Source organism: Delphinus delphis, chromosome 5, assembly GCF_949987515.2.
Source record: "Delphinus delphis chromosome 5, mDelDel1.2, whole genome shotgun sequence".
Lineage (NCBI taxonomy): Eukaryota > Metazoa > Chordata > Mammalia > Artiodactyla > Delphinidae > Delphinus > Delphinus delphis.
The window spans coordinates 126,861,150-126,884,500 of NC_082687.1; positions in this window are offsets into that span (position 1 = coordinate 126,861,150).

Consider the following 23,351-nt stretch of genomic DNA (forward strand, 5'->3'; position numbering starts at 1 on the left):
AGCCTGCGCGTCCGGAGCCTGTGCTCCACAACGGGAGAGGCCACGACAGTGAGAGGCCCGCATACCGCAAAAAACAAAAACATGTAGCATTATGATAGACTCTCAAAAAATGTAATAACAGTAGTAAGTAAATTTAAAATATGCCCTTTTTTCCAACAAAAACAAACAAAATTAACAGGTTATCCTAAGTTTCTAGAAACAATTATCTTACTGGATGTGGCACCTCTATCTGCTGTCTGGTAGGTTTTTATTTTTACTAAACAAGCCTAAACTCTCTGCCTCTGCCTTAGTATCTAAGAGAGAAAGAAAGCAAAGTGAAGTAAAGCAAAGCCACATACCCACAGTTATCTGAAAGCCTGCACTCTCACCCACTGCCTTTTTCCCCATTAGAACTGTGGTGGCCCTTTAGCAGGTACCATTTCAACTTGAGTCCTGCCTGCCCCTGTTAGACTCTCAATACCCTTTCACCTTTTGTGTCCATAACTCTGGCTGATGTACAATTTTCAAGATAAATAGTAGCCATTGTAGGACCAAGTCATCCCCCACGTCTATCCAATATGAAGTCATCTGTTGGATTTATATCAGCTCTTTAGCCAAAGACCTGACCTCACCTGCCCTGCCCTGGCTGCCTTTCAGTTAGTATCCATGAAGCTTCCTGGACAGCCACGTCTTATTCAGGGGAAAGAACTTAAAAAAAAAAAAGAAAAAGCCAGTCTTTCCTTAATCAGTTGTATATCTTTTTTTTTTTTTTTCTTTTGCGGAACGCGGGCCTCTCACTGTTGTGGCTTCTCCCCTTGCGGAGCACAGGCTCCGGACGCGCAGGCTCAGTGGCCATGGCTCACGGGCCCAGCCGCTCTGCGGCATGTAGGATCCTCCCGGACCGGGGCACGAACCCGTGTGCCCTGCATCGGCAGGCGGACTCTCAACCACTGCACCACCAGGGAAGCCCAGTTGTATGTCTTTAACAAACAAACAAAAAATTTCTTCTTCGAGACGTTTCTTTCTTCTCCTAAAGTGAGTAAAATTTGTGATAAGGAAGAGAATACGTAGCACATGGAAAAGTCTGTTGATGTCACTTAGAATCACAGAAGAACAATACAATCTTTACCTTTGTGATGGCTAACTTGCTTCTTCATGGTTTGACATGACTCCACAATTAAGCCGTAACTTGTCAGCCTACATTTTCATGTAGTCTTTGATTTTAACAGCTGCATGCTATTGTGCACTAAAAGACAAGTTTACACCCTTGGCCAAATGAAAACTAAGGATAGGAAGAGTTATTTAAAGGTAGTATTTATTTGGTTATTGGAGATTATTACCATTTAAAAATACATAGAGGGGTATGTTTGAATCTAGTCATGTAGAAACAATATCGTTAATGGGATAGCTGAATATTGCAATGATATTTGTAATACTGTTATGGCTGTTTGCTAGGAAAAAAAAAATCCCTGCCCTATTGGATTCAATTGGACAGAATTATCATGTCTCATAAAACTGTCAAGTTAATCTGAATCATAGATGTTTGACAGGGAAATAAAGATAAAAATCATTGTTCCAAAAATTGGGGATTATAGATCCCTTACAGAACTATACATGTTCAATTTAATAGTGATAATCCTTCAATTTAGATGAGCAGCATTATCTGCTTGATACTATTTTTTAATATCAAAGGCAGGATTTTATCTTCCATGTCAAAAATACTTGGAAAAATTATTACTTGTGGACCCTATGCACACTGTAAAAGTAAAAGTAATGCTCTAACAGAATTTTTTTTCTTAGAGATATGAAAGTGGAATTAGAAACTCTGCATTTATAGGTTAAAACTAATCTCTTGAAGCTTATTTTCAATCAAATTTTATAACAAGTTCCAAGCACTTTGTCTCTCTTAAGGGAATTCATCACTATGGTTATTTTTCCTCTAAACCTGTCCTTTTAAATCTCTAAAATGTGGAAGAACGATTTACTACCTTAAGAATGTTTACTGAAGGTGTTTTAGGAAATCGTGACCTTTTAAGTGTGCAGCTTTCATATGCAGGTCTTGTGACTATTTCATTTCATGACATAACAAGAAAAAATATAAAGAAAAGTAATGAACAAACATAATCAAGTATGCTACACCGTTATTTTAATCAGATTTGCTAATAGCTTTCATTCTTACATTTTGATGATAAAATTAAATTGTTTTATATAACGTAATATGAAACATCCAATATGAGTTCTTGTCTCAGTGAGGATTAGAAATTGCGGAGACTTTTTTCTTTCTTTCTTTCTTTTTAACAAACAAGACTGTTAATTTTTATTTATTCAGCTTAAGGCTGGAACTTTCTTAAAGGAAGGAAGAAAGGGAAGGAGGAAGGGAGGGAGGAAGGAAGATCTTGATTCATGTGTTTAGCCAACTTTTATTGCAGGGTTCTATGTGCCATATTTTGTGTTTGAAATCATTCCATTTGGGTAAGGTCCTGTAAATAATCATAGGTGGAGGTAAGATCCAAAGCACATTCTCTTTACACTACCACCTTGCTTAACTGGTAGCATTAAAAGTTGTACAGAAATCAAATGTCAACAGCAAGGATGGTCAGTGAGAACTAAAAAAATATTGGGGTCACAAAGACAAATTGACTGTACTCATTCAACAGTGCCATGGGAAATGGGCAGGATTATACAGTTATTCTACATCTCTTTATTTTTTATTTTTTATTTTTTGCAGTACGCAGGCCTCTCACTCTTGTGGCCTCTCCCATTGCGGAGCACAGGCTCCGGACGCGCAGGCTCAGCGGCCATGGCTCACGGGCCCAGCCGCTCCGCGGCATGTGGGATCTTCCCAGACCGGGGCACGAACCCGTGTCCCCTGCATCGGCAGGCGGACTCTCAACCACTGCGCCACCAGGGAAGCCCTCTTTTTATTATTATTTTTTAAGAACTGAGTAAATGTTTAATCAGAACACTGTATAGTAAAAACACAAAAACCGAAAAAACAATATTTGTACTTGCCTTTAGCAATGACTGCAAATATCCATTAATATATTAATGAAAGATATTATGTTCTTCAATAGAAAAGTTATCATGTTGATATTTTTATTGAGTTACTTCAAGGGAAAGCATCAAGCACATGATCTCTGAAATTGTCAAATTCCAAATGTTTGAAGGCATAATTTAAATAATCCATGAGGCAACTTTTAAAGATTTTATTTTATTGTGGTAAGAACACCTAAAATGAGATTCGTCCTCCTAAGACATTTTTAGGTATACAGTACAGTATCCTTAACCATAGGCATGATGTACAGCAGATCTTTAGAACTTACTCATCTTGCATAATTGAGACTTTATACCTTTGATTAGCAACTCCTTATTTTCCACTTCCCCCAGCCCTAGGCATCTACCATTCTATTCTCTGATTCTATGAGTCTGACTATTTTAAGTAACTCATGTAAGTGAAATCATGTAGTATTTGCCCTTCTGTGACTGGCTTATTTCACTTACGAAAATGACTTCAAGGTTAATTCATGTTGTTGCATGTTTAATAATTTCCTTCTTTTTTAATGATGAATAATTTACATTGTAAATATAATATTTTCTTTATCCATTCATTTGTGGATGAACATTTATATTGTTTCCATGTCTTGGCTATTGTGGATAGTGCTGCAGTGAACACAGGAGTACAGATATCTTTTTGAGATCCTGATTTCAGTTATTCTGTGTATATATCCAGAAGTGTGATTGCAGAATCATGTTAATTTTTGAGGAACCTCCACACTGCTTAATGTAGCAGCTGCATCATTTTTACATTCCTAGCAACAGTGTTACAAGTATTCCAATTTCTCTACATCCTCACTAACACTATTGACTTTTCTTTTTATAGTAGCCATCCTAACACCTGTGTGATTATACCTCATTATGGTTTTGATATGCATTTTTCTGATAATTAGTGACATAAAGCATGTTTTCATATACCAGTTGTCCATTTGTATGTCTTCATTGGAGAAATGACTATTCAAGTCTTTAGTTCATTTCTTTTATTTATTTTATTAATTTTTTTTCCATGGAAAGGCATTTTATTTTAAATATAACAGTGTGTACATGTCAATCCTAAACTCCCAATTTATCCCTCCCACCACCCTTCCCCCCAGTAACCATAATTTTGTTCTCTAACAAAATTATGTGAGTCTGTTTTGGTTTTATAAATAAGTTCATTCGTATCATTTTTTTAAGATTCCACATATAAGCGATATCATATGATGTTTGTCTTTCTCTGTCTGACTTACTTCACTTAGTGTGAAAATCTCCAGGTCCAGCCATGTTGCTGCAAATGGCATTATTTCATTCTTTTTTACCACTGAGTAATATTCCATTGTATATACCTACCACATCTTCTTTGTCCATTCATCTGTTGATGGACATTTAGGTTGCTTCCATGTCTTGGTTATTGAAAACAGTGCTGCAATGAACATTGGGCTGCATGTATCCTTCGAACAATGTTTTTTTTCCAGATACATGCACGAGAGTGGGATTGTTGGATCATATGGTAGCTCTATTTTTAGTTTTTTAAGGAAAAACCGTACTTTCTCCATAGTGGCTATACCAATTTACATTCCCACCAACAGTGTAGGAAGGTTCCCTCTTCTCCACACCCTCTGCAGAATTTATTTTTCGCAGATTTTTTGATGATGGCCCTTCTGACAGGTGTGAGGTGATATCTCATTGTAGTTTTGATTTTCATTTCTCTAATAATTAGTGATGTTGAGCATCTTTTCATGTGCCTCTTCGCCATCTGTATGTCTTCTTTGGAGAAATGTCTCTTTAAGTCTTCTGCTTATTTTTTGATTGGTTTTTTTTGATATTGAGCTGCATGAGCTGTTTGTAAATGTTATTTTTGTTATTGTCTTGTTTTTGTTTTGCTAGAGAGTAGTAGTGGTTCTATATATTTTTTGGATATTAACCATTTACCATATATATATGGTTTGAAAATATTTTCTCTCATTCTTTTACTCTCTGGTTTTCTTTGCCATCACAGAAGAATTTTACTTTGATTTAGTCCTACTTGCCTAGCTTTGCTTTCTTTACCTATGCTTTTGGTGTCATATCCATGAAATTATTGCCAAGACCAGTGTCATGAAGATTCATTTCTATGCTTTCTTCTAGGAGTTCTACAGTTTGGGTCTTAAATTTAAGTATTAGATCTGTTTTTTTGTGTGTGTGTGATACTCGGGCCTCTCACTGTTGTGGCCTCTCCCATTGCGGAGCATAGGCTCCGTACGCACAGGTTCAGTGGCCATGGCTCACGGGCCCCGCCGCTCTGCAGCATGTGGGATCTTCCTGGACCGGGGCACAAACCCGTGTCCCTCGCATCGGCAGGCGGACTCTCAACCACTGCACCACCAGGGAAGCCCAGATCTGTTTTGTATTGAATTTTGTGTATGATGTAATTTAAAGGTCCAATTACATTCTTTGGCGTGTAGATATCCAATTTTCTCAAGATCATTTGTTGAAGAGCCTGTCACTTCTCCAGTGTGTATTTTTGGCACACTTGTTAAAGATCAGCTGACTGTACACATGCGGGCTTGGTTCTGAGCTCTCTGTTCTGTTTTATTGGTCTATATGTCTGTTTTTATGACAGTGCCATACTGTTTTGATTACTGTACTTTTGTAAAATATTTTGCAATCAGGAAATGTGAGACCTCCAGCTTTTTTCATCTTTCTCAAGATTGTTTTGGCTATTCAGGGTCTTATGTGGTTCCATGCAAATTTTATTATTATTTTTCCTTTTTATGTATTTTAATTGTAAAATATATACTAAAAATTCAGTAACATATTTAGATATTATATCTTTTAAAAAGTATAAAAAGATCACCAAACATTATTTTAGAAACTATTCTTTATAAAGTAATATAAACTTTCATGCATTTATCCTTTTGTGGTCTTGATGACTGACTGCTCTTAACGATGTTGTTTCATTTGAATCATACAACCATGTTTGATGGAACTAACAGGTATCATTATACCTATTTTTTAGATTGTAAATCTGACTCAGAAAGTTAAAATATATTTTCAATATCACACAGCTAGCAATTGAAGGATACAGGGCTTGAAACAGGTTTATTGACTCTTAGATAGAGATCGTTTCAAAAAAATTTCCACGGACACTTCACTGTGTATTTATTTTGAGAGCACTGATAAACTTTGTTATGTAAGGATCATATCTGTGATGCCATAGATCTTGATCTGTAATAAGCTATCTTAGGAAATTCAATTCAATATTATTTATAGATTGCTTGCTATGTGCCTGGCATTTTGCTGTTCCTGGATAAACACTTGTAGATGAAATACTAGTCCTGATCCCAGGAAGCATTCAGTAGTAGAGACAGATAAATACATGATGTAGTAGGGTATAGAGAGATAGCCAGTAATTAAGGAGTATACAAGAAACCCAGAAGTGGGAGGAGTCTTCAACTCTTTTTGGATTGAGCCAGCTTCATGGAGGATAGAACATCTGAACTGGAATTTGAAGGACCTCATTTCCCATTATGCATAATATGAAAACAGCAAGTTGTCCAGTTTGGTGAAATGAAAACCAAGTGAAATTCAGCTAGCAAAACCTTTTCCCCCTGATTTCCATTCCAAATAGTTCCTTCTTTTATATTCACTATATTTGTTTGTAATAAAACTGGTCACCCATTATCTAAAAGAGAAACCAGCCCTACTGATTCCCTTTCTGACATATTCTTATGTTAGAACACTTTGTTCTTTCCTGTGGCCATATCATCTCTCAGTCAAACCGCTGAAAAGGTCTTTTAGCTGGTCTCCTATGTACTACCACCAGAATAATCTTTCTAAACTACAAATCTGGTTTGTCAATATGTGGCCAGAAACACTTCTGTGATTTCCAGAACTTCCTAGATAAATGCCAAGTTGGTCTTTATAATAAATCAATAAGTTGTTCCTAATATTTAGATTTAGAAACGCATTTAGTTACTTGGGAGTAGCAGGTGAGACACAGGTTTGTGGGAGTACACTAGAATTTAAATTATTAGAGAGAGGACCTTGTCAGCCTTGTTCAGCCCCCATCCCTACCACCTAGCACGGGCAAGGCACTGGAAATTATTTATTGAATATGTCAGTGTACTTGTACAGATATTATAATTTATATGCTGGTACTTATAAATCATGCATAATAATTTAAATCTCCTGTTTATTGAGTGCAAGTCATCATGCTAGTTGCTTTACATTAGCGTTTTCATTATCTTTATTTACATTGTCTTTAATCCATATATTTATATTATCCTTAATCTGTAGAATGTAGTCAGAGGACATTTTGGGTCTCTATTTTATAAGTGTGATAACTGAGACTTAGAAAGGTTAGAAAACTTGCCCAGTGTCATGTAGCTGCTGAGTGGCAGAACTGAGATTCAAAACAAGGTCTGCTTGGCTCTTAAATCTGTATTCTTTTCTTTAAAACAATCTGTATCCTTTTTTATCTCTTGTGTGTCCCATCCGTCTACCCTTATTTATTAAGGTAACAAAAGGTCTTATTTATAAAATTTATCACCCTTGTGTTAGAGGAAGTTTTCCGTGTACATGTTACCCTCCCCTCCCCTACTTCCCACCCTAAATATATTGGCGCTATTTTAAATAACTGAAAAGATTTTCAAAGGCTTTAGGAAGAAGTGGTTGATTTGAAGACAGTTGCTCTGCCTGTACATCACTATTTTAACTACAAGGATTTTCTAATAGAAATAAACATGCAAGCTCTTACAGAATTTTGTCTCCTCAAATAATTTATTGTGTTTACAATGACTGTATTTTCATAATGTTTTAACAGATTAGGAATTTATCTCCGTTGGGCTTGTTGGATTAACCCTACTAGCTTATGGCTTCACATTTGCACACTTTAGAAATGTACCTATGCTTGTAATGAATCTACCCAGGGTTAGAAGAAATTTTAACAACACTGTATAAACAAAAACTAAAGGGCTAATAGTTTTTCCAGGGATGAGTTAGGATAGGAACAGGCTACTCCTCAGAAGCAACTGAGGAATCAGATTTAGTAGCTGTAGTTTGGTTATTGGTTTTGTCTTCTATTATTTATTGCTTTGTCTTTTAGTTTTCCATTTTATAACTTTGGGTATTTTAAAAACTGTCTTTCGACTTTTGGCATGTAAGGAGCTTGGATGTCAACACCCCATCCTAACAAACAAAGGCTGAACAAACTGAAAAATCAACTTTTCTTAATAAAAGTCTTTAAGACGTTTTCCTCTCTTCTTAAAGAGAAGTGAGGTCACGAGGCAAACTGCTGACCCCCAAATTGAAGAGAGAGACAGGCAAATACAGAGGATCACAACTTACTGGAGCAGAAACCCATGAGCAGAAACTTGCATGGAAACCAGAGTTGAGTTGGGAAAACGTAAACTATCATTGACAAGTTGCTAGAGGCTCAGCGTTGATGAGTCTGAGAGTTCAAACTCTAGAGGGACATAGAGAAAGTCTCCACATTTTTGTGAGTTTTACCTCCAGTAGCTTAGCCTAATTCAATATCAATTAAAATAGAACTGCCGTATGATTCAGCAGTCCCACTTATGGGTATATATATGAAGGAAATTAAACCGCTCTCTTGAATAGATAGCTGCACCCTCATGTTTATTGCAGCATTGTTTATAGTAGCCAAACATGGAAACAACCAAGTGTCTGTTGATGGATGAATGGATAAAGAAAATATTATATATGTCAGCTAGGTGGTTTGTGTCCACCTAGAGGGGTGGGATAGGGAGGGTGAAAGGGAGGGAGACGCAAGAGGGAAGAGATATGGGAACATATGTATATGTATAACTGATTCACTTTGTTATAAAGCAGAAACTAGCGCACCATTGTAAAACAATTATACTCCAATAAAGATGTTAAAAAAATAAAATATTATATATGTATTATATAACTCTCACTACACACCAAAAATGGTAGTTGTGTGTTGTGACGGGTGTGTTAACTCACCTTATTGTGGTAATCACTGCACAATATGTCTGTATCAAATCAGGACATTGTACATCTTAAACATACAGTATTATATGTCAATTATATCTCAATAAAGCTGGAAAAAATTAAAAATTGATTTCCTTAAGTGTTTGTCTTTAGGTCTGTTTGAAATGCTGTTTCCTTAACTTCTCTGATAGCATAAGTGTGCAACATTTCTCCTACCACTTTGCCCACTGTTTCCCAACCATCTTTAAGGCTTTTTTCTTTACTTGTGTCTTTAATATTGGAGCTCTTTAGCATTTCGTCCTATGTCCATATGTCTTCTTACTCTGTAGTTTGACCTTAGATAATTCCATCTACTGCTCAATTCAAAGATTTATCTATATCATGGCATCGAACTCTGGGAGTATATTTTCATAGTCTTGCCAAATATTATCACCTAGGTGACCACATACACCTAAAAGTTAATATGTCAAAAGATGGACTCTTTGTACTTGCCTCTCTCAACTTCATGTTTTTTCTGCATTGTTTCCCATCTTAGAGTATGATTCCACTTGGTTGCGCAAACTAGAAACTTAGTTGTTGTCCTTGATTCTCCATCTTTGTTCATCTTGACTGCATCTCTTACACATCTTTAATTCATCTACTTCTTCACACTCTACTTCCAGTAGCCTAGTTCCGACAACCTTAAACTCCAGCTTCAATTACTACCAGTGATTCTAACTCATCTCTTCCCTGTTAGCTCACCCTCTGTATTAGAGCTGCTCATTTCACCCCTTAGCCTAACATCATTGGCTCATTACCTATAAGATAATATCCCAACTCTTTTAACAACAGCTTAAAAATCTCTTCCTGCTCTGGACCATGTCTACTTCTTTAGCCTTATCCCCACCGCTTCCTCCCTAACCATATGATCCAGCAATATTATTTTGTTTTTATTTAAAAGATCACTTCAGTTAGGATTTCGCTGTCTATTTTAAGTCTCTCCTGATCATCCAAGTCTGGGTTAGGCATTAGGTTCCTCCAGAGAACACTGTTATCTCCTTCTCTGTGGCATTTATCGCATTCACTTTTACTCCACTGTTCACTTGTATGCATCCCTACTTGGCTGCACAATTGCTGTAAAGGAGTGCCCCCCACGGCGTTCCCCCTTGTATTCCCAGAACTTTATATGAATGTGTGAATGAATGAATGAACTTGTTTTGAAGAGTTTACATAAGGATGCAAGGGGAAAGGAGAACTTAGCAGAAGGGAAAATATCATTTATCTAACACAAATCATTATGCTAAATGTTTTTAAATGTATTACTATTTAAGACTTCTTATTAAAAACAGGCATGATCAAACTAATGTTCAGAAAGATTAGGCAATTACTCAAGATGTACACAGCAATCAACAGAACCAACAGAACTGGGATTTGATCTCTAAAAGTTATAGTGTTTTGTGTTTTTTTTTTTAACATCATTATTGGAGTATAATTGCTTTACAATGGTGCGCTAGTTTCTGCTTTATAACAAAGTGAATCAGTTATACATATACTGATACTATATCTCTTCCCTCTTGCATCTTCCTCCCTCCCACCCTCCCTATCCCACCCCTCTAGGTGGTCACAAACCACCTAGCTGATCTCCCTGTGCTATGCGGCTGCTTCCCACTAGCTATCTCTTTTACGTTTGGTAGTGTATATATGTCCATGCCACTCTCTCATGTCGTCACAGCTTACCCTTCCCCCTCCCCGTGTCCTCAAGTCCATTCTGTAGTAGGTCTGTGTCTTTATTTCTGTCTTACCCCTAGGTTCTTCATGACCTTTTTTTTTTTTCTTAGATTCCATATATATGTGTTAGCATACAGTATTTGTTTTTCTCTTTCTGACTTACTTCACTCTGTATGACAGACTCTAGGTCCATCCACCTCACTACAAATAACTCAATTTCGTTTCTATTTATGGCTGAATAATGTTCCATTGTATATATGTGCCACATCTTCTTTATCCATTCACCTGTTGATGGACACTTAGGTTGCTTCCACGTCCTGGCTATTGTAAATAGAGCTGCAATGAACATTTTGGTACATGACTCTTTTTGAATTATGGTTTTCTCAGGGTATATGCCCAGTAGTGGGATTGCTGGGTCGTATGGTAGTTCTATTTTTAGTTTTTTAAGGAACCTCCATACTGTTCTCCATAGTGGCTGTATCAATTTACATTCCCACCAACAGTGCAAGAGGGTTCCCTTTTCTCCACACCCTCTCCAGCATTTATTGTTTCCAGATTTTTTGATGATGGCCATTCTGACTGGTGTGAGGTGATACCTCAGTGTAGTTTTGATTTGCATTTCTCTAATGATTAATGATGTTGAGCATTCTTTCATGTGTTTGTTGGCAATCTGTATATCTTCTTTGGAGAAATGTCTATTTAGGTCTTCTGCCCATTTTTGGACTGGGTTGTTTGTTTTTTTGTTATTGAGCTGCACGAGCTGCTTGTAAATTTTGGAGATTAATCCTTTGTCAGTTGCTTCATTAGCAAATATTTTCTCCCATTCTGAGGGTTGTCTTTTGGTCTTGTTTATGGTTTCCTTTGCTGTGCAAAAGCTTTTAAGTTTCATTAGGTCCCATTTGTTTCTTTTTGTTTTTATTTCCATTTCTCTAGGAGGTGGGTCAAAAAGGATCTTGCTGTGATTTATGTCATAGAGTGCTCTGCCTATGTTTTCCTCTAAGAGTTTGATAGTGTCTGGCCTTACATTTAGGTCTTTAATCCATTTGGAGTTTATTTTTATGTATGGTGTTAGGGAGTGTTCTAATTTCATTCTTTTACATGTAGCTGTCCAGTTTTCCCAGCACCACTTATTGAAGAGTCTGTCTTTTCTCCACTGTATATTCTTGCCTCCTTTATCAAAGATAAGGTGACCATATGTGCGTGGGTTTATCTCTGGGCTTTCTATCCTGTTCCATTGATCTATATTTCTGTTTTTGTGCCAGGACCATACTGTCTTGATTACTGTAGCTGTTACAGTGTTTTTGATTCTACATTACTTTTTTATTCACGCTGGAAGTTTGGGAAATAATTAGGGAGAAGTGAGAGGCATTAGGATTTTTTTTTTTTTTTTTTTTGGTAGGAATCCATTTAATACTCTTGGGACATCTCATAATGGTGAGTCTGTGATGAGCTGTTGGTATCTCGACACTTTCAAAATCTCACCTAGTGCTATTGTTCCAGATCCTATGTCAGCAATATGAGGCTTGTTTTTATTACTCTGTCAGTTATGGTCTTATCATTCAGTATGCTGAACTCAGTTCAGAGATATTGATGATTTTATCCATCATCAAATCATTGATGACTTCTGTCCTAAGGATGTATGAATAATCCAGTGACACCTAGTGAGAGTAAGAGAAAGGGGTTGAAGATATTGATCACCTGAAAAATCTGACTCAGAATTCTATGATGCTAAAGATGAGACGAGCCCTGCTATACAATAGTAGTTGCAAATCTTCTTTGAGTAAAATAATGAAAGGTCATTCACCTAATATACTTTTACATACCAGCCACTGTTCTGCATGCTTTGCATTTATTAATTCAGCCCTAGCAACTCTCCAGTGATGAGTTATTCTCCTTCAGGTTTATTTAGAAATTTGAGGCAGATACTGCTCAAGATCACATAACTAAGTAGCTGAGTTGAGATCTGAACCCAGGCAATCTAGTTTTAGGGTATTATAACCATGGTGCTAGGCTTTAGAATGGTATTTTAAAGTATCTTTTCTTATGATACTTTGAATATAAATTTTATTTTTAGGAGCTGTTGCTGTTTGTAGTTAGTTAAACTCTTTGTTCTCATCCCGACTAGGGATCATCACTAGGCAAGATATGTTGTATGCTGTATTTCAATTCTCTTGGATGGTAGCAAGATAACATTTGTTTTTAATTAGAGAGCTGAATTTCAAAGCCATTTTGCTTCATTTTGTGCCCTATTATTATTTTTTTATTATTATTATTTGCAGGACGCGGACCTCTCACTGTTGTGGCCTCTCCCATTGCGGAGCACAGGCTCCGGACGCGCAGGCTCAGCGGCCATGGCTCATGGGCCCAGCCGCTCCGCGGCATGTGGGATCCTCCCGGACCGGGGCACGAACCCGTGTCCCCTGCATCGGCAGGCGGACTCTCAACCACTGCGCCACCAGGGAAGCCCTTATAAATATATTTGCATAACCATTGATCAGGATTACCTTAATGGTCCCTCAGCTTGACTAAACTGTAAGTAGGCTTCTTCCTGACTCTAGGGCTCTGAACTCTCTTTTCTTAGAGCATTTACTTTAAAAATCTTGTAATTGTGTTTTCTCTGCCAGTTTTACAACTCAGGAATATTTTTCTCAAGGATCTGGGCAATATCTCTCTGAAATGTCATCAAAGGAAATAGCACCCCCTTTTCCCAGTCTCCGTTTGACAGTACGGCCTAACTTTGATGGGTGTCTTGCTACAAATTGGTAAAACTACCTCCTGTTGAAAAGGTAAGAAAACTTTCCTTTTTCTTTGGGTAAGGCCAATTAGCAAACAAACACAGATGGCCTATGAGCTCCCTCTCACCGCAGCCTTTAAAAACTTTGCTACCCTTTGTTTCAGTGCAATTGAGTTCACACTTAAATCTGGCCTCTTTCATCTATTACAATAACCTTGAATAAAGCATTCTTTGTCTGTTTAACTTTTTCAGTCACAATTTTTGCTTTGACGCCATATCTGTAGGGAAAAAAACACATGACAAAATCAAGATTTATATGTTGACATTAGAGATCCATCTTTTCTAGTCTTAATTCTTTGCAAACATTCAAAATTGCAAGACCTTGGTGAAGAAGATCAGGTTTGTTATTTTATATTTTTGAAAGAAGAAATTGAGCCTCAAAATACTCTTTGGTAAGCTCTGTTTAACATCAAATGAAAAAACCTATTCTGGGGAAGAAAGTAAATTTACCCCACTTTTAGTTATGGACTCAAGGTATTACATCTCTTTATAAAGGTTGAGACGGTAAAGCTGTGAAAATATGTATGAGTGTAACCATATCATTGTGGGGAAAAGGGCTGGGGGAATTTTAACCATAAGAATTATATAAACCAACAGACGTTAAGAAACATATTCAAAAGAGAACACTTGGGTTTAAAAGATTAATAGTGCTTAGTTTAGTCATATATTTCTTTAGGCGATAACATTTGGTCTCTTCATTTGTTTGGAGGGAAGAACCAACAGCAGGATGAGATAGGTACCTGAGGGAATTACTATTGTTTATAACTGCCCATGGTCATTTAAATATATTTAATGTAACCAAAAGGGAGAGTTGCCAGCCATTCTGATCGCTACTTTTGTTGTATTAGAAAATTCTCTTGCGGTTTCCATTGAAGATTGACTGGAAATCACTTTTTTTCCTTTGGAAGTTTTCAATTATACTTAGTTATTTATCTGGCACTTTCATAGGGATCTGAGATTTTTTTTTCCTTCAGAAATAAAAAGGGCAGTATGCTCAAGTAGGACACATTTTATTTTTTCCTCCAGTGTTAAAAAAACCCAACACAATGTTTGCATATTTTTCAAATTGCTTTGTGTGCTTCCTGAAGCAGTGCTAAGCAAATCAGCACATTTATCTAAGGAGGAAATGATACCCTAAAATATACTGAGAAACTTAACTTGTTAAAGAGCTTCTTAGTGTTCGTGAAAGAACAGTACAAAACCTACAAAATATAAAAAGATCACAAATCAATTCGTCAAGTTAATGGCTTCCTTTAGGACACTTGAACAGATTTTAAAAGTGTATTAAGTATAAAAATTAAAAATCGAATACTCTGGGGAGAAAACATATATCATGTGAGCAGAATAGTTAACTGATTTGGGGAGAAACGAAAATAACAGGAAATTCAACCCACCATAGTTGAGAAAATATTTTTCATCTCTCTGCTCTCAGGGAATAAATAATAAGTGAAACTTTGATTGTTTTCTCATCATTCCCGTCAACTCCAAAAGCAGGCACTATTTGGCTTAATTTTGTTTAACCCAGGAATGGTCCCTTTTCAAGTTATATTTGTGAAAGCTGTGTGAAATCTAGTTTAAAATGTGATGTATAAACACCATGAGGTGGCTACTTTTGATCAGTCATTTTGGTTCTTGTTTCTGGAACTGCTTACTCTGGATAGAGAATATAATAAGGGTGTGTTATCTCTTCCATTAATTTTGGTACCATACCATAGGGACTTCAATCGTTAATTCAAAGTAGGCACTGCCTATGAAAAAATAAGCTTCTTCTGGAGAAAGTTCTTACAATTCTCCAAGCATTTTGGACGTGGGCACTTATTAGAACTTCTACCTGAAAGTGGTACTCGGGAGTGATTCTCTGCCAGAGCCACCCCTGCCTAGAGGGTTAGAGCAAAAGCATCAGCATCAACAGATTTCTCTTCATGCTCACTCTGTTTGACAGTTTAGAATAGAAATATCCACCAGCTGTTCCATTTCCTACCTTTCTTGGTTTTGGTAAGGTGACAAATATAACAGATTTATCACCATTTTTTTCCTATAGTTAAAATGTCAGAGTCAGCTTTCTAAATACAACTTCCAAAAAAATCCCCTGAAAACTAGCTTTTAAAAACTGTCAGGACTTCAAGCACACTGCACCTAGTTTTTTAATAATGAGACTACCCACAAAATTAAACATAAATATAAGCTACTTTTCCTTTTGAATGACTACAAGAGGAGAAAATAAAATTACAGTGCTTCCTATTAAACTTGCAGAATATACGTATCTCCAGAGAAAGGAGAAAGGAACAAAGGAATACACAGCTCATGATTACTTTGTAGCTGAAATACAACTTGACAGGGGAAGGGGCTGAGGGGAAATAGGAAAAGCAGTGTATGTTCTGCTTCAAAATTTACTGCCTGTGTAACCTTAGACATTTCCCACGACCTCTATGAACTTTCATTTCCTAGTTTTAAAATAAAAATAATACTTGCCCTTCCTATCTGAAAGGATTCAAATGAGGAATGATAAATCTTTACATATTGTAAGGCACTGTACAAATGTAAGAGATTACTTGTTTTTGAACTCATTGAATATGTAATTTATAAAATAATCAGTAAAAGTTTACCAATATTTTTCACCCTTTCACATACTTAACATGGGGCATGAAACTTAGTTGAGTCCAGCAGAATCTCGATTTGGAACTAGGGAGGGTCCAGGTGGTTCTTGCTCATTGTAATAGGTCTCTGGTTGCACTGCCTGACTCACCACCCTTCCCTAATCTTTTACCTAGTCTTTCTCTTCCTAGCTAAGTCCATTGCAAGCATTGACAAAGTGCCAGACACTGAGGAATCTTCTGTGTTTCTGTCTAAGAATGCAGTGCAGAGATCTAAATTAAGGTCCGGCTGGGCCCGTACCAAGGGATGGAGAATGGTGGGAAAGTAGGGAGATAGTGAAATCTTATGCTGACCATATGTTGGGTCTTGCTTCTTCTTGACAATGGGGAACTGACCTCTGCAGGCAACCCTAGCATACAAGCTGCTTATGAGAACAACCAGTTCTCTGGATAGCTGCATATGCTTTGTAGCCATTATTTATTCTTAAAATGTGTCTGAATGAGATCTGGAATGCTGTGAACAAGTTTTCATTCAGATGTCATGTGCAGATTGAATCCCCTGTTCCTCTGAACTTTTAGTTGGAAGCTTTCCTTGTGAGGATGCTGTTTGGGTTATGGGTGTGGGTGGTAGCTTGTAGTTTCTCCAGCATGTTGAGAAAACCTCTCTGGAAAATGCAAGGAGGTCTAGACATTGTATGGGGAATGTAGTCAAGTCTAACATGTCAGACAAGTTGCTACTCTTTGCTACCAGTCACCATGACAGCCCAGCTGGTTCTGCCCCTTTATTCTCTGCCCCGGGCTAAACCAGACAGTGCCTACCTTAAAACAGAAAAGACAAGCCAATACGTGCTCAGAAGAGGGCATGAGTCAAGCACTGATCCTAGGAGAGGAGTGATTATATTATTCAGCTGAATGTTGCATCATTGTCTCCCACTCTGTATTATTTCCAGCCCAATCATATGGATATGGTGAATTACAGTGAGAGAGGTCAGGGGGATGTGACCCCATTGCCTCTAGGAGACTTGATTATCTCAAGTCTCACCAGACGGCCAACAGCAACTCTTTTCTCACTAAGTGAAGCCATTAGAAATCTGCAAGACAGCCCTCCCTTTAGTCTTCAGGAAACTTCTCCATAGAAGGTCCCTGCATTCAGATGATGTTCTAAAGGCCTGGGACAATAATCCAGGAAGACAAATTCAGTCATCTTAATGATCTCTGAATGATTTCAGTTATCTAACCAACCCCTCAAATAAGACAGTGCTTCAAAGAGGTACAGACCCATTAATCAGACATCCCAGAATGATCGCATTAGAAGAGACTTCAGTCAAAAGTCTTCTAAAACAAGTAGTAATCCCTTAAAATAGCACCGTTGGCAAATTGTTATCCAGACTTGATCACCCACAACAGCAGGGAGTGCACCCATGCTCTCAATCTTTTTGGTGTAGGAGAAAGCACGCAGCTTTGGGAGTTAAAACAGACTGGTTTCAACTCTGCCCTTTAGTACTTTGGTAACATAGGCTAGATGGTTTACCTCTGGATTCCTGATATGTTTATAATGAAAATGAAAATCATATTGTTTTCACTGTGGTCATCTGAGCATGAGGTGAGACAATATGAATAAAGCATCAAAGAGCATTCTTAATAATTGGTAGTTTTCTTCCCACCCTTCTCATGGTTGGAAGCTGCCTTCTGCCTTTAAGTATTGCCACAAACTGTAGCCTCAGGAAAAATACTCTACCTCTCTGGACCTCAACTTCTTTGGTTATAAAATGAGAAACTTGGACTGATTGATTCTAAGGTCCCTCCAAGGACATTTTTCACTAAAATATGAAACATCGTGGTAGATTTCTGAAGACATTACCTTCACTTTTGTTCCCTGATAGCCAGCCATCTGTTGTCATAGGCTTGGCTGGGCTAGACATAATTACTTTTTCCCTATGGATTCAAGAAACAAACTAAATGGCAGTGTCCTGAATAATTTATTCGACTCCTAGAATTAGTACATTATCATTGTTGCTATGAAAGAAGTAATTTACATTTTGAAAGGGTATTTTACTTCTTTTATCTCTGAATGTATTTTAATCCTTTTACTACTTAGGAGATATGACTCCATTATTTTATGTCAATACTTCCCATATCCTGTGATTTGGGTGGGGTCAGTTATTATGTGCAATGTCTGATGAGGTTAATGCACTGGGACTCTGAGTGCCTACATTTAGTTAATGAATTGGAAGCAGAGTCCCTGGAGTGTGCATACTGACCAGTACCTTATCAGCCCCTAAGCTGTTGTTTGCTTTCTGTTGTGTGATCTGTAGAATAATAGTTTGTATGTACACAGAGTTTAACAATGAAGAGTAGGTGTCAGATTTGGAAATAGGTAGTGCTGCGGAAAGAATATATAGTCTGTGATCAGACGTAGATTCAAATCCAGACTTCCTCACTTATTATCACTTCGCTTTGGCTATACACTGTACATATCTAAATTTCAGTTTCTTTCCCTGTAAAATGAGAACCACATTGATCTCCAAGTTGGTTATGATATTAGGTGAGAAATGATTTGTTAAAGAATATTATTTTTTATTATTGTTATGTGTTAGAGAAAGACAAATATGGTATCACTTATACATGGAATCTAAAAACCAATACAAATGAATCTATATACAAAACAGAAAACAGACTCATAGGCATAGAAAACAAAGTCATGGTTACCAAAGGGAAAAGGGAAGAAGAGGAGGGATATAGTAGAAGTGTGGGATTAACAAACACACAGAGTACTATACATAAAATAGATGAGCAGCAAGGATTTTCTGTTCCGTACAGGGAACTATATTCAATATCTTGCAATAGCCTGTAATGGAAAATAATCTGAAATATATATCTATATATATCTATATATATATATACACACATATATAACTGAATCATTTTGCTGTACACCTGAAACTAACACAATGTTGTAAATCAACTATACTTCAAATAAAAATGAAATTATTTGTTAAAGTAGCTTTTAAATATTTCTCTATACCAATGTAATGCATTATTTTGATTAGTAAGATTATTTGATTGCTATCTGTCAATTCCTGGGAACATTAGCTTGGAGAGAATTACAAGGTAAGAGAAGGTGAATAAGATTTGTGTGTTATAGAATCACTGAAAATGAACATCAGTAAATGAAAGTTGTCAGAATAAATGCCCTGGAGTTCGTATAGATATGGTAAAGAAAGCACAACACAGGATAAGAGGAAGCCCTGAAAATGGGTGTGAGAAACTCATTTTTAGCCCTTTGAATCCCTAATGATAGTAAATATATGTGGTCAGTGTGGTTATTTACCAATACTGTGGTTCTCCTCACTCCAGAAACACTGCAGGGTTGCACTTCTTTGCTCCTTTGAAATCAGACGAGGCCACGTGACTTGCTTTAGCCACGGAAGTGTGCATGATTATGACATGCAGTTATGTCCCAGATGGTTTTCACTCCCTCAGCCTACCTCCCCCCGAATAAGGATAATGTGGAGTAGAGTCCCCAGCTGACCTATGAAAGTCATGAAAAATGAGCAAGGAATAAATGTGTCATCTTAAAATATTTTATGGGTTTTTGTTAGTTCAACATAACCTAGATTCTCCTGACATATGGAATAAATTATGGTAATTAACTCATCCAGAGGCTTAAAAGAACCTCTGCCCTTTCACTTAAGTGAGAAGTGAGAAGCAAGAAGCAAGGTTTGGGATGGATCTTAATCTGGGGCGAGGGTCAGGAACGTGAGCATGAGAGGGAATTGCCCTCTTCAGACAAAGCGCCAGTTTCAGGATCCAGTGCTGTGCCGCACCCAGCGGTAAAAGGTCAATGGCCCAAGTTCTACCCACTGCGCAGTGGCCACTCCTGTTTCCACTGTTCCCTTTCTATCCCAGGTGTGAGGGATAGTCATCATATGTGTTCATAGCGCAAGAGGAACCTCACAATCCTTTGAAGGCTACACTTATTACATAGCTAGGTATATACTAAGGAATACAGAGAAGTTAGGTTTAGGTGTTTTCACTTTGGTTAGATAAGGGAGGTCATAGCAGCAGTGCACACAGGGGGAAAGTGTAGCTTTCATTTATTATCTCCTTATGCATATACTTTGAGACCTTTCTATCCTACATTGTCTCACCTCACTATCTCTCCAGTCTCATCTCATGCAATCCTCACTTTTCTTCCCCCCCTTTTTTACTTTTCTTCACCCAGTGAACTTGAGTGAATCCATCTTATATCAGCTCACTTGTCACTTTTCAGATGCCTTCCTTGACATAAATACACTAAATAACCATATTATCTACTCTCATAATTGTATGCATTTTTCTTTTGCAGCACTTAACCACGATCGTGATTTTAAATTTAGTTTTGTAATTGCCTGGTTAGTGACTGTCTCTCTCATAAGCCTGTAAGCCACACTGGGGGAGGAGGCTTTCCTCTGTGTTTAATCACCTTTGCCTACTCTGACACTAGTATAGTGCTTCACACGTGGTGGCCCTCCACAGATATTTGTTAAATTAATAATGAATGTAAGTCATGGGGTGGTCACCTAATGTGCTCATCTTCCAAGCCATTCAAAAACCTGTGAGATAAGTAGCTATGTCTTCATTTTGAAAAATGAGGATTGATTAAAAGATTTGCTCCAAATCACACCCTTCTAGATGGTGGAGTCAGATTTTGAATTCATGTTTATATGACTTCAAAGCCTGTGGTCTTTCCATTACATGCCTCAGCTTTGCCAGAGACTAAAAGAAATGCTTTAATTTTGAGGGAGTTAATAATGCATGGGACCTGAATTGAATATAATTTTATGCTGTTCTGCTCTAGAAGAATTTTTTATTATCCAGCCGTAGCTTTGTGCCTTCATCTCTTATCAAGAAGAGGTAATTATCTTCATTATCAGGCAACTCCTTTACTGCCATATAACTTTGATGCAGTTGGTAAAACTCTATTTTCTTTCCTCCTTGCTCCCCATGAGCTACTATCTTCAAAAGCTGTCAAAGTTTGCAACCAGATGGCCAGCTATTATTCACTCTTTAAGTTCCTCTGCAGCAATGCATCATCAGGTCATCAGCAAACAGTAACATATGAAAATGTATTGTCTCATCTTCAGTACTTCCAAATGTCACTTTCACATTTGTTATTCCACTCTTGTTCCTAATTAAAGAAAGCTCATTTCCAATTCTCCTGACTGATATCTACCATTTCAATAATGCTCTTTATGTTTGTCCTGGAATGTTCATCATCGTCTTACTAGCACAGTTGTTTTCAAACAAATTTTTAACTAACAGAGTCCTTTCTTGACTTTTCTGCAGTCTGTGATTATTTCTGTTTGGCATCTTCGTCTATCTTATGGTGTGATTCCACCCTGGATTCGTATACGGTGACATCTGCCATCTGAAACCTGACGGGTGTTTTTACCTTTTTAAGCTCTTTATCACACTTTATCCAGCTACTTCTGCTGCCAGCCGGAATCTTTCCTGCAGCTCCCAGGCACTGTCCCCTTTTCCATCTTACTTCCCTGGCTGTTTATCTCACACACTCAGCCTACCCACTCTTTGCTTAGGTTTGCTGAGGTCTAATACCTCTCATGTCACTCATTTTACTCTCATATTCATTGAGCTTCTTAAGAAGATCAGCTCATCTCTATGATTTAATATCTAGTCCTTAATTTTATACCTAAAAGATAATACTCAAAATTATTCTTACCTTCTCTGCTCTGTGTTTGAAAGGCATTTGATCCTATCATGGTGACATTGATTTGCATTTTGAATTTATTGCCATTTAAAATAAATTAAAATTTTGTCTTAGCTTATAATCAGATTATAGTAGCAGCACGGATCCACCTGACTTTAAAAAATCTGGAGAGAGCCATTTGCTTGAATAATAGGTCAACTCAAATAATATCATTTTGCATGTATATTGTAGTGCTGGTACCAGTATTTTGTGATAATGACATTGCTTCTAAAAAATTAAAAGATTTGACCATGAGAAAAATTCCTTTAATAGGACTATTAAATTCTAGAGAGCATGTAGCTATTCTTTAAAGAGTAGATGGCAAGAAATAGGATGTATTTGCTTTTAGTGCTCAGAACATTGGATGGGAGGTGAAGGGCTGACTGTCAGGGTGCCCCTATTAATGCTCCCATAGGCATGGATTGTTTGTGAGGCAATCAGTGTCACAATATGGGACATTCAAAAATTTGGTAACAATGTCCTATTAAAGTCACAGAAATTAACTTGATTTAAATGCCACATAGAAGTCAAGTTTCTTCTCCAGGTATAAAACCAGGTCAAAAATGGATTCAAATTAGGGCTACTGAAAATGGGAAGATAGACCTAAATATATTTTACCCACCATTTCTTTGCAAACATTTTAGTGGGAAGCTTATTTCTAGGGAAAGTAAGTGTATTTTCTAAGGATATTTGTGAAATAGAAATAAAAGGCACTAATGAAATGAAGTAGAGATGAGAAGAGCTTGTTAAATATGAGTTTGGTCAATACAGATTTTGCAGAATATTATCTTTGGACTTTTTAAGTAGAAAAGTAGGAACATATTCAGTTATACCAATAAAGTATATTAATGTAAGAACACTGCCTCACTGTTTTCTGTATTGGTCAGCACAAGGTGAAATTTGATCACAGGTACAGATCAAATGTGAGTTCCACAATTTTAAAATTGGACAATGATAAAATAGAGAATACAGAGAAAGATGGCCAAGATGGTATAGAATTTGGACAGCATGTTATGACTATTTATTCATTCACGTGATAAGTTCATCTTATCAAACATTGGAGATACAAGGACCAATATGGCAAACATAGCTCCTACCTTAGAGAGGAAATGAGAAGACAGAGAATTGAAACTCACAATGAGGTGATTAATGATATGGGAAGGAAAGCAGAGAAAATGAGGAGAACACATAGACAGGAGCTTAATCAAATTTAGGATCAGAAGAGATGGAAGGGTGAGGGAGTGAAAGAAAAGCATAAATGATTCTCTGCAGAAGGCTTAGCAGATCAGAGAAAGCGTGGTCCTAGGAGGAACTGAAAGTAAGTTAGGAAGTTTGGTGAGTAATGTCAAGGGAGTAGAGGAAGAAAAATAGAGCAGAAAGTGTAGTGGGGCCAGATACTGAGAGTTCTATAAGCCAGGCACTGGAGCTTGCATTTAATCCTAGGAACAATGGAACGGGCCTTGGCACTCAACTCCAGTGAGTGATGCTCACATTGTAGTCTAACTAAATAACAACCTACAGAGTGACGTAGTGCATAACT